Raw genomic sequence first — 13,943 nt, forward strand, 5'->3', positions numbered from 1 at the left:
GATGGCACCTGACAACAACAATAGACAGCATTGTACTTCACTATAGTTCTTCAGTGATTTTTTAAAAACTTTTTATTGTGAATTGAGTGAAGGTTTACAGAGCAGATCATCAGTTTTACATTCAGCAAATCATATGCTTTATCTCATTACAATGATTGAAATACCTTCTATGCCTCAACCGTTAACAGTTTACCTCTTTTCCACTTTAACTATTGCATTCTTTCCTGTGTTTCCCTCTACCTACATCTTTCCTCTGCCAACCTCCCTCTTTTGTATATTGCCTGCCCTGACACTGGTGTTAACAAGTGTCACACCTCTAGCCATGAATGATTTTCCATCCCCACTCTCCAGGTAACCATCATAGATTATCTCTTTGATAAAGAAAAGCTTTTCTTAACTTTTTACAAAATTGTTCTCAATAGACTTTTGTGACTGACTAATTTCACTAACCATTATGTCCTCCAGGTTCATCCATGCTGTGAGGTGTTTCTCAGATTCATCATGATTCTTCAATATCGCTTAATACTCCATTACGAGGACGTATCAAAGTTTGCTTAACCATGATTCTGTTGATGGACGTTTATGCTGTCTCCATCTTTTTTATTTGTCTCATAGATCACATATCAAAGAATCCTCTTTTCTTGTTAACTCTGCTCTTTCTCTCTCTTGACTGGTGCATTTAATCCATTGACATCCAGTGTATTTATTGATAGGTATAAACTGATTGCTGTCATTTTGTTGAGTGTGCTTATGTTTTGTAGAGCTGCTGGTTTCTTTGTTCCATGTCATTTTCTGCAGTAAGTTCATTTTGGTTTTGGATTTTCTTTTCATTTTCATTTCTGTTGTGATAATGTTTAATCTTTCTAATAATTTTCCTCTTTTTCATTTCGATATGTAGGTATATTAATTTTCAGGGTAAATTATAGGTTACCCTGTAGTCTATTAATTTTTTTCCCTATTTAAAACAGTCTATTTTATCTTGAAATCTACTTGACTTCCTTGTTATTTGGAAGTTCTGTATCTACATTGTTCCCTTTTTTTGTGCTTTAATGTATACTTATAAATTGATATCTTGAGTTTCTTACTTTCAGTTTTGTAGGTTTGTTTACTTTAAATTCTTCTATATCTGGATTGAATTCTGGGTAGTGATGTCATATGTGGTAATATCAGGTTGTTGTCTATTGTTTTTGCTCCAATAAAATGGGGAAAAAGAAGAGGGGAAATGAGAAACAGGAAAAAAAAGAAGGAAAAACAAAGATAGGGATCTAAAGATAAAATTCAAGGTAATGGAAAGAGAAGAAGTAAAAGAAAGAATAAACAAATAAAATCAAACAAAAAAAGTAATTCCCAAAACAAACAAACAATAAAGTGCAGCTTTTTGACACTAAGAGGATACAATTCTGGGGTTCCTGCAAAGCCAAGAAGCTCACGAATTGGGTGTCGAAGAGATGTAACAGCAGACTTTCTGATCCTACATGAGGTTCCTCTGGGCTTCGGTTTTATCTTTGTTTGTGGTACTCAGTCTGGAAGTAGTTTGTGGAGTCCCTTGATGGAGCTGGTTTCAGGGTCTCTTAGGACCACAAGGCAGCTGGGGCAGGCTGATTGGTTAAATGCTAGTCAGTGGTTCTGCAAGAGCTATTGTTCTGAAGCCAAGACTGCTTGAATCCAGGCACCAAAGTGGCACCACAACATGGTGCAGTAGGCCACCACCTCACACTGGCATAGTTCCCAACCATGTGGCTCCAAATTCCCAGAGAGCAGGGACATGCTGGGAGTAGATGACGATGGGAACTGGCCATGCCCCTGGTCACCAGAAGAGCCTAGGAAGAAAGAAGGAATCACACTTTTCCTGTCATCTGAGTGAGTCTGCTCTACCAGGCCAGCTTTTGTTGCCAAAGCTGCTCACAAGATGGCCAAGCTGGGTCTGGCTGGCAGTTCACCAGTCAGTCTCTCCCTCTCTGGTTGTTCCTGTTCAGTTTATCCTCCTACTAAGCACTCAATCCACTTCTCTAACCTTTCCTCTGAAGTTCAGGATTCCAGAATTTCCCTCTGTGTCTGTTTCATTTGGCTTCTTGTATCTTTGTTATGGAGGGTCCACTGAGTGCAGTTGCCTTGTCCGCCATCTCTTTGGAAGTTCTGTAAATTATCTTTATGATCATCAATGTGACATCATTCCTCTCCAATGCCAGACTAAAGAGGAATGATGTCACACTGATGATCTGGTGTTTTCTTTCTTTTTTTTTTTTTTTTTGGCTCCTTATTTGGTGAATCCAGTTCCTAGCAGCCTAAACTACTTTATAAAAATTACTTTTTATTGCAATAAATAAATATGCAAAAATACGTTTTCCATTTTAACTAACACCACATATATATTGTTGCTAATTGCCATCAAATCGGTTCAGACCCATAGCGACCCTCTATAGATAGGGTTTCCAAGGAGGGGCTTCAAAGCTTGAACCACCGACCTCAGGGTTCAGACCAACTTTGCTGTCCAGAGCATTAACCCACAACACCACACCAGGACTCACGTATATAGTTCTGTGATAATAATTATATTCGTGTTCCTTTTTTTTTCTACCACATTTGAGGGTAAGTCAAAATGTATTTCTGCTAAGGTTCTTGTTTATTTATGGGTTTATTCCAAAAGACAACGTGTTTAAGTATTTCTCTGTGATCAAGAGGCGGCTTCAGAAAGTTCTCTCAGTAATACATTTGTATTACTCTTGTTGTTGTTAAGTGTTCTTGAGTTGGTTCTGACTTACAGCAACCCTGCTTGGATAGGATTTCCAAGAAGCTGCAGGTGGGTTTGAACTGCTGACTTTCCATTTAACACTCCAGTGCTTATTCTATATTGCCACACCAGTACTCCTAGTCACCCCAAAAACAGTCTCCATAACCTTCTGAGCTGACCTCTTTGCCTTGAATGATCTGGCTTGGACTCTTTTGATTGGACTTTTTATATAAAGGTAGTCTTATTAGAAAATGGAACTGAGCCACTTACATTGAAGGCAAAGGGTTATGGAGATTGTATTCTAGCATTCCAGAGAGGGTAATTTTCATACATTTTCTTGAAAGACACAGTGCAATCAAGCGGCTTTTTATGAAAAATTTTAAGAAAGTTGAAAACTACACTGTTGAGAAAAAGGCCAGGAAAGTTGAGTTAAGGATTTATTTTTTTCTATCACAGCAATGCATCTGCTCATTCATTGAAGACAACAAGGGCTGTTCTTTAAGAATATTGTTGGGAAACCTTGGCTCATCCACCAATATCCATGCTCTTGACCCTTCAGACTTCTTTTTGATTCCCAAAACTCAAAGAACATTGAGTTTGAAAGAAAATACCATTTAAGTCCCTTGAGGATGTAAACTGAAGAGCACAGGATCTTTCCAGGAAAGGTTAGAGATGAAAACATAGCCTCAGAAGTGTATAGACTTTGATGGAGGATATGTCAAGAAACAATAGCTTCACATTTTGTTTAATAAAGGTTTCGATGATTTTTTACTTACCCTATGATTAGACCTCCAATGAGATGAATTGGCACAGTGGCAGCAGCAGTGGACTCAAACGTAGCAATGATTGTGAGGTTGGTGCAGGACTGGACAGTGTTTCACTTTGTTGTGCATAGGGTCAAATGATGCCAACTTTATGGCACCTGACAAAAACAACAATGATGCAGCTAGTAGTTTTTTGCAGGCATAAATGACTGCCGTCTTTTCTTTTCCCCTTTACTGTCTGACCCAGACATTTATTTCACTGACATCTTTCTCCATAATTTGCCTTGTGGGTTCTCCCATTGTGAGAGCTTATACACATTCCATAGCTGCCAAAATCATTCATTGTTCAATTTTGTCCACTCTCACTTTCCTCAAATTCCACCCAGGAGATATTCTGCTATTAGACTAATATCTAACCCATGACCGCACTCAGTCTACCACAGTCTTTCTTGTGTCCCCTAATGTATGCTTCATCAATGCTGGGTCTTCCATTAAGGACTTAATTCTTTCATTTTCTGGTGCATTTCCCCCCAGAGCACAATTAAACAAGACCACTATCTTTACCTACAAACGTGATTTTTCCCAGAGTAACTCTCATCTCAGTGACCATCTTGTCCACAGAACAATCTAGATTTTATCAACTATTCTTTTTTTTTTTTTTTTTTCATTTTTATTTTCCTTTATTGCTATCTGAGTCTTTGCAGGATTTTTTATTTATTTTTTTAAATAATTCTTACTACTGAATCTGTCTGCACAACTTTAAAAAGACATCTTGCAGTAATTTCCTGGTTCTTGACCGACTCTGGGAGTCCACACCCACTGCGAATGAGTGAATTCTGACTTATAGTCACTCTACCTAGGACAGAGTGGGGCTGCTCCTTAGGGCTTCCAAGGCTGTAGATCTGTAAGAGAGCAGAAAGCCTCATCTACCTTCCATAGAACCACTGGTACTTTCAAACTACTGACCTCGAGATTAGCAGCCCAACTCTTTGGCTCCTATTTACCTCTACCAGTTTCAACTCCCTTGTATTTGCCTACACCACTAAACACTACTTTTGTCGAGGTCTGATCAATCTTTTGAAAAGTTAACCCTTCAGTTCTTATCTCTATGTAAACAGTTCATCACCTTTGGACAAAGCCACCATATGTTACACATACCATATGTTATATATCATAAAAATATATGAACTTGTGCCTTGAATTTTCTCTTTCATGCCTCCAAATGAAAATTGTCTTTTATATATCTTTATGATTCATGTAATGGGCTGCTAATGAAAAGGTTAGTGGTTCAAGTCCCTAGAGCCAGTTTGGAAGAAAGGTTTAACCATCTACTTCCGAAAAACCAGCCATTAATAACCCTACAGTACATGAGTTGTTGTTGTTGTTAAGTACCATGGAGTTGATTCTATCTCATAGAGACCCTGCACAGGGTTTCCAAGGCTGCAAATATTTATGAGAGCAGAAAGCCTCATCTTTCTCCCATTGAACAGCTGGTAGTTTCAAACTGCCAACCTTGAGGTTAGCAGTCTGATTCGTAAACTACTAAGCTAGACAGAGCATGAGTAGAGATCTGAATTAATGGCAGCTGACAGTCTGACCAAGTGTCCAGAGAGGAATAAGGTGACCTTATTAGAAGAGACCTAAGCCAACAGGACTTAATGATAGATTGGAAATGATACAAACAAAGAGTCTGAGAATGTTTTCAACTTTTGAACCTGAGCAATTATGTGAATGCCATTTGAGTTGGGAAGACTAGGAGAAAAGCAGGTTTGAAGGGTGGGTCTAGAGTTAAAAGAAGAAACTGAGGCTAAAAATTGAAGTTGAGGAGTCATTTGGCAATGATTTGGTATTGGAAGGTAAAGCTATGAGAATAGAATTCTCAGAGAGTACATTATACAAATATGTCTATGAACCAAGACTTAGGACAAAAACAAAAACAAAAAAACACTGCCATCAAGTCAGTTTGGAATCATAATTAAGGAAGAGTCCTTGTGTGTCACTGTAGGATAAACTCTCGACTGATAACTACAAGGTAGGCATTTCAAATCCACCAGATGCTATTTGGAAGCCCTGTACAACATCACTATGTGTTGGATCCAACTTGATGGCACACAACAACATAATTAAAGGAGTCCTGGTGTGGCAGTGTAGGCTAAGTACTAGATTGCTAACCACAAGGTCAGTGGTTCATACCCACCAGCTGCTATTTGCACACCTTATATAGGGCTGTTATGATGCAGAACCTGACTTACCAACAGCAATATCACCATTAAAGAAAAATAAATTCTATTAATTTAAAATTTAGCTTTCAGTTATATGAATTTCCCATTTATACTTTTTGTTTCATATAACTGACCTTTCTTTTATCAAGATTAGTAATACGTTTCTCTTTCTTTTAATCTTATATATTTAGTAAGCTAGAACCCTGGTGGTGTAGTTGGCTAAGTGTTGGACTGTTAACCAAAAAGTTGGCAGTTCAAACCCACCAGCTACTCCATAGAAGAAAGATCAGACCATCTGCTTCTGGAAAGATTTACAGCCTCAGCAACTCTCTGGGACAGTTCTTCTCTGCCTACAGATTCCCTCTGAGGCACAATTGACTCATAGGCAGTAAGTTTGTTGTTTGGCTTTCATATTCAGGTGTTGTTGTTGTTAAGTGCTGTCTAGTCAATTCTGACTCATAGCGACCCTGTATAGGGTTTCCAAAGAGCGGCTAGTGAGCTTGAAACACTGAGTACAATTTCTGCTGAAATCTATAAACTTTTATGGAAAATTAATTGCATTTTTCTAGATATTTGGTAATTTCTCTTTTTAAATTTGTTTTAATTCAAAGGATTTTTGGGACTATTTTAAAATGACAAATAGTTTAATTGTTTTAATAACACTATTTATTCATATGAATTATTTCTTTTTCTGTTGTATTATTGGTTGAGTGCTTGGCTGTTACCTGAAAGTGTAGCAGTTGGAATGCATCCCACAGCACCATATGACAAAGATCTAGTTGTCTGCCCCTGTAAAGACTACAGCCAAGAAAACCCTATGGGACAGTTATACCCTGTCACACAGCATTGCTATAATTCAGAATTGACTAGTAGACACAGCAACATTAGATTATAATTATAGAATATGCCTTATCAATGCTCTCTTGTTTCAGTGTTCTAAGCTTCACCCTGGTCTATAATATGTAAGGAGCCCTGGCTACACAGTGAGCAAGCACTAGGCTTCTAATCTAAAGGTTGGCAGTTTGAAGCCATCTAGCAACTCTGTGGGAAAAAGACCTATCTGCTTCTATAAATACTACAAGAAGAAAATTGTATTGGATTCAACTTGAGAGTACCCCATAACAACAACAAAGATAACTTACGAAGGAAAAAATGTTAAATATCAGAGGAAAGTTGTGCTAAACATGCACTATAGCTATGTATTCCATAGACAGTCTTCTGTAAATGACTGAGAAAGGCAAGGTTAACAAGATCTGCTCTTGGAGACACAGGGCTCTTCTGCTGACTGCCTTTGGCTCAAGGGCTCTCAAATGTCCTTCCTAATATTTTCTCAAATACTGGCAGTCTGAGGAGCTCTGGTAACGTAGTGGTTACGAATCGGGCTGCGGGCCGCAAGGTCAGCAATACAAAACTAACAGCTGGTCCACGGGAGAAAGATGAGGCTTTCTGCTCCCATAAAGATTTACAGCCTCGGAAACCCTATACAGGGTCGCTATCAATCGGAACCAACTCCACAGCACATAACAACAACAACAAACTGGCAGTCTATGATGCTCCTTCCCATTTCCTTCCCTTTCTCCTTTACAAGAGGTCACACTTGCATGGAAAACTGTTGGTTCTCCCCATCTTCTCTGTCCACCTCCTCATTTTCTTTCACAAGAGCTTCCAACATTAAAATCCAGCATTTTGACTTCCAACAAGATAGTGGACTAGGAAGTTGCAGGGACTTCCTCTACAACAAAGATGCAATAGACCAAATGAAACAGACACCAGATGAAAAAATTCTGGTACCTTGAACTTCAGAAAAAAAGTCAGAGAAGTGGATGGAGTGCATGCTGGGAGGAGAGACTAAGCAGGGACAATGAGAAAGGGAGATTGACTGTTGAGCAACTGGTCAGACACAGCTCAGGTATCTCGTGAGCAGTTTTGACTGCAGAGGGAAACCTGACTGAGCTGATTCCCGTGAGTGATGAGAAAGGTGTGATTTCTTCTTTTTCCCCCATGCTCATCTGTTGACCAGGAGGGCGGCCAGCTCCTACCCTATCCACCCTGCTTTCCGGGAGGAGTTCGGAGCCATGTCAGTGTGAGTTCAGAACTGGCTGTGCTGTTTTGGTGTGCTGATTTGGTGCCTGAAATCAGGTGGGCTTGGCTCCGGATGTACATAATCCACAGAGCCACTAGTATAATCTAACCAGTTATCCTACTTACACCTTCCCTGTGGTCTTACTTAACAGACACTGAAACCAGCTCCATCAAGAGGCCCTAAAAACTACTTCCGGACTGAGTGCCCTGAACCCAGAAAATACCTAGGAACTCCATCTAGAGTCAGGAACTCTGCTGTCACATGCTTTCCACACCTACCTTGTGAGCTCCTTGAATTGTAGGAGCCCACCAGATTTTTCCCCTCTGGGTCCAACAACTACACTATTCATTTTTATGTATACAACAACTCCACAATGCCCCAGAGACAACTGACAACTTTAGCTCACATGAAGAAACAAAAGAGAATGCCTCAAACAAAATGCAGGCCAGAAAACATTTCTGAGGAAAAAAAAGATAATGGAATTAACTGAAAAATAACTGAATAAATGATATTTTGGTACCTTCAATGGATTGGCAGAAAGACCAAGGAAAGCAAGGAGAACACAGGAAAAAAAAAAAAAAAATTAGAATCCAGGAAAACTCTACAAGAAAAACAGACAAAATAAATATAAATTTTGAAACAATATGAAACCTGCAATTAGAATTCCAGAAGATGCATACTAAGATTTCAGAGCAAAAGAGGCTCTTCAAAGCAATGGAAGTAAGAATTTGTGAACTTGAAGATAATTCTCTCAATATTTGTTGTTGTTAAATGCCTTTGAGTCACTACTGAACCATTGTTATTTGCAGTGGAGTCAATTCCAACTCATAGTGACCCTGTACAGGGTTTCTGAGGCTCTAAATCTTTACAGGAGTAGAACGCCTCATCTTTCTCCTGCGGAACAGCTGGTAGTTTCGAACTGCTGACCTTGAGGTTCACAGCCTGATTCGTAACCACTATGCTACCAGAGTTCCTATAGTGACCCTGTATAAGATTTCCAAGGAGTGAGTGGTGGGTTTGAACCACTGACCTTGCGGTTTAAACTGACCTTGCAGTCCAGCACACTACCCTGCAGTGCCACACCAATAATCAGAAAAAAGAATGAAAATATCCAAGAGTTATGTGGGACACCACGAAGCAGAACAACTTATTGGTGACTGGAATTCCAGAACAGGAAGAGACAATAAAAAACATGTCAAAGAGTTGTTGGAAGAAAATTGTCCTAACATCATAAAGATGAAAAGATAAGCATGCAAGAAGCTAAAGAATGTCCAACCAGAACAGATCCCCAAAGAAAATTACCAAGACATGTCATAATTAAACTTACCAAAAACAATACAAGTAAAGAATCCTGAGAGCATCTTTGGAAAAATGGAAAGTTACCTATAAAGGAAAACCTTTAAGACTGAACCCTGATTTATCAGAACAGAGCATGCAAGCAAGAAGGCAATGGAATGACATAAAAATTCTGAAAGAAAAAAATTTCCAACTAAGAACTGAATAGTCAGCAAAGCTGTCCCTCAAATTTAACAGTAAAATTAGGACATTTCCTGATAAACAGAAATTGAAAGAATTTACAATGATCAAACCAACTTTACAAAAAATGCTAAAGGGTAGTCTTTGTACTGAGAACCAACAACAGCTGACAACAACCTGAGATTGCCATACATGACAACACCATCCACAATTCAATACTGATATAGAAGTATTAAAGTAAAACAAACCTACATAGCTGAAAATATGGAAACAGAGATATCAGTGTATAATGAGTTCAAATATGAAGCGAAAAGAGAGAATAATGTAGATACAATACAGAATTTCCAAATGGCAAGAAGTCAAGTAGATACCAAGATGCAACAAAATTGTTTAAGCAGAGAAAAAATTAATAAATTATAGGATAATTTCAAAGAGAAATAATATACCTGCACATTAAAATAAAACAGGAAAATCAGAAAGGTTTAGTAAACATTTATACAACAAAAATGAGGATGAAAAGAAAACCCGCAAACAAAATGAATTCAGCATAGGACAAAAGACTGCAGCATCACACACACACACACATACAACACTCACAGAAAAATGATAGAAATAAATTTATACCTTTTGATAATTATACTGATTATAATGAATTAAATGTACCAGTCAAGAACTATAAAGAGCAGAATGGGTAAGAAAATAAGATCCTTCAATATGCAATCTATAAGAGACATATAAAAAAGGTGGAGAAAGACTCAATGTCCATCAACAGAAGAATACTTAAACAAACTTTGGTATATATATATATATACACACACACATACATACACACACACACACACACACTGTGGAATACTATAAAAACGTTGAAGACTAAAGATGAATCTATGTAACACCTCACAGTATGGTTGAATCTAGAGGACATTTTGCTGAGTGAAATTGTAAAGTGCCATCGAGTCGTAACAACCCTGTACAGGGTTTCCAAAGAGTTGCTGGTGGGTTTGAACTGCATACAAAACAAAACAGTGCTAAGTGAAATTAAACAGCACAAAAGGAGAAATATTATATGAGACCAATGTTGGAAAAGGTTTATACAATAAGAAAAACAGTTTTGTTTTGTTTTTTTGATAAAAGAAATGATCAATGATAGTTACAGGGGAGGTAGAATTGTTCATAGGCTAGATGGTAGACATACGTTAACATGGATAACAAGGGCAGGTAATATACAACAAGAGGGATGTTAGCAGAGAGAAAGTGAGAGTGGCAGGAGACACAGGGAGGAATGCAATAGTTAATGTGAATAAAGGTAAATACTGTTAATTGTTGATACATGGAGGAGATTTCAACCATGTAATGAAACAAAGTATATGACTTGTTGACTGTAAAACTGATGATCTGCTCTGTAAACCTTCACTTAATTCACAATAAAAAGTTGGGGAAAAAAAATCCTGCATATCCAATCTCATCTTGACATCTGCTTCTCATAAGACTCTGAATACCATTCTTACTCTAAAAGTACAATAAGAAGAACACGTTTCAGCTGTGCAGTCCTCTGTCTTCCCTTCCCAGGAGCTGCTGAGTTTTGTCTGAGCTAGTATAGTAATTTTAGTTACAGTCTGTTATAGACCACAGGAGTATCATTCATTTGCAGACAGTATGTCATTTTCCCTTGAATGTTACCTATTCGGTATTCACCATTTGCTCTCATTTCTCTTTCATGGAAGTCTCCATTCTTGTTTGTTTGGTGTTTGCTAGGAGTCTGTATTTTTCATAATTCTTGAATAAAAACAATAAAATCTATTCCAGATAGTACAAAAACTAACATATTAGGCAGATCAAACAAATAAACTCTCCAGCCCCTAATAAGGAGATAAATACAATCTTCACTGCTATGGATGCTCAGATAGATCCCAAGTAGAGACAGAACCTCATAAGGCTTACATGAGAAAGTCCATAAAACATAGGATTTTCAGAAAAATGAACTAGAAAAATGTCTTACAATCGCAAAGAGACATTTCTAAAAAGATGCTTGTGATCTGCTTAGGTCTCTGGATGGGTAAAATGAAAAGTATGCAGGAGATTAAAACACTACTCCTGTAACATGTTCTGACAAGGGATTCATTTCAGGTTATATTTTTAAGTAAATATATACCAAGATGAAAATTTGATGGCAAAGCTCTTACTATATTGAGAAATTCCATGGAGGCCTGAAGAAACAAACACAAAACACTCTACAATGGGAAAATCTGTTATTATTGTTGGTGTTAGGTGTGTCAATTTGCTTCAACTCAGAGGGACCCAATGCAGGAAAGAACAAAACTCCATCCCCACAACTGTTACATTTGAGCTCATAATGGAAACATAGTACTTTCATATGGAGAGGGAAAGCTAACAATGAAATAAAATTTTTATCTTACATTTGATTTCCTGGTGTGGTGCTGTGGGTTAAGGCGCTAGACTGCAAAGTCAGTTTGAACTGCAAGGTTGGTGGTTCAAGCTCACCAGTCACTCCTTGGAAACCCTCTAGACGGTCGCTATGAGTCAGAACTGACTCGACAGCACTTAGCAACAACAATATTAAAATTTTAAATCCCAGGAACTTACAACAATCAATTTTCATGCCATTTATTTATTCACTCATGCGTTTTTATTTCCAAGTCTGATGTTATCTATGATAGCTATGCTCCAGACTGTAAGGCAGACATAGATCTCTCCATATGTGGTTCATGTGATCACCCAAGCTCCGGGATCTATAGTTACTTGGGACAGAACTGTCGTCAAAGTGGACGGCAGAAGAAGGTCAAGCATTTTAAAATTTCTGCTCAGCCATAGCCCTTTCCTAGCTAATCAGTTTCCAATGACTAAAGTCACAGGATTCAACCCAATGTGGATGAGCCATGAAGTCTACTCTTCTTACAAATAGAGAGTGAGGGAAAGTGAGTATTTTCTGAAGAATAATGTATTCTCGCATACTCAATGATTTGTTGTTGTTAAGTGCTTGGACATGAAACTATGGATATAACTATTGGTGTTAAATGTACCTTAGCTGAAAGCAGAGAATACCAGAAAGATGTTTATTTGTATTTCATTGACCAAGAAAAGGCTTTTGATTTTGGATCATGACAAGCTATAGACAACATTGTGAAGAATGAGTATTTCAGAACACTTGAACGTGCTCATAGGAACATGTACAAAGACCCAGAGGCATTCATTTGAACAGAACAAGGGGATACGGAATGGTTTCGAATCAGGAAAGATGCGCACAGTACTGTATTCTTTCATCCTATGAATTCAGTCTGTATACTGGGCAAACAATTTGAGAAGCTGGATTATATAAAGAATAATGTGGCTTCAGGATTAAAGGAAGCCTCATTAACAACCTGAGATATGCAGATGATACAACCTTGCTTGCTAAAAGCTAAGAGGATTTAAGATACTTACTGATGAAGATCAGAGACCACAACCTTATTTATGAATTGTACCTCAGTGTAAAGAAAACAAAATTCCTCACAACTGGACCAATAAATAACATAATGATAAATGACAAAGAGACTGAAGTTCTCAAATATTTCTTTTTTTGGGGTCCACAATAAACAGTCATGGAAGCAGCAGTCAATAAATCAAATGATTTATTTTTGTATTGCAATAGGCAAATCTGTTTCTCAAGACCTGTTTGAAGTGTTCAAAAACAAAGATGTCCGTTTGAGGGCTAAGGTGTGTGTGACCCAAGACATGGTATTTTCTATTGCCTCATATCCATGTAAAATTGATCAATGTATAAGTAAGATTATAGAAGAAGTGATGCATTTGAGTTATGGTGTTGGAGAGGAATATTGACAGTACCATGAACGGACAGAAGAACAAACAGGTCTGTATTTGAAGAGGTTCAGGCACTTTGTGTGCCCTACTTAGAATTAGAATGTAATGTCAGGATGGACCAGCCCCTGGAGAAGGACATTATGTTTGGTGAAGTGTAGGGTCAGCAAAAAAGAGGAAGACTCCCAAGGAGATGGACTGACACCATGGCAGCAGCACTGGAGGCAAGTATAACAACTATTGTGAGAATGGAACAGCACTGTGTAGTGTTTCGTTCTGGGCAGAGATATGGTCTCTATAAGTCAGACCTTCTTGATGGCGGCTAACAACAATGACATATTAAAAGTGTGTGTCTCTTTCTAACAGAGGAGTGTCACACCATCTGCTGACTATAGAGGTTTATCTGCACATGTCCTCTTATATTAAAGGCCAACAAGAATCACAGGGAGGAAGTGAGATGACTGATGGTCCTTGGAGGGGATTTCAGTCCTTGAAACAAAAGGAAGTGTATGATGTGTTGAATGTAAAACTGGTGGTCTGTTCTGTTATCCTTCACTCAATTCATAATACACCATTAAAAAATTAAAAACTTTATGGCACCTTTCCCATCTGTGCAATTCAAGATAAAACAACATTAAAATATACAACAACAACAATATAGAATGTTGTTTTAGGTATGAAGCGCCGTCGAGATGATTCCAACTCATAGCAACCTTGTATAGGGTTTCCAAGGAGCAGCTGGTGAGCTTGAACCACTGACCTTGCAGTTCAAATGAATGCAGTCTGATGCATTAGCTCACAGAGCCACATCAGCCTGGTTATAAAACCTGGATATGTATATCTGACTTCAA

The sequence above is a fragment of the Chrysochloris asiatica genome, unplaced genomic scaffold (assembly GCF_000296735.1).
Source record: "Chrysochloris asiatica unplaced genomic scaffold, ChrAsi1.0 scaffold00075, whole genome shotgun sequence".
NCBI classification, from domain to species: Eukaryota; Metazoa; Chordata; class Mammalia; order Afrosoricida; family Chrysochloridae; genus Chrysochloris; species Chrysochloris asiatica.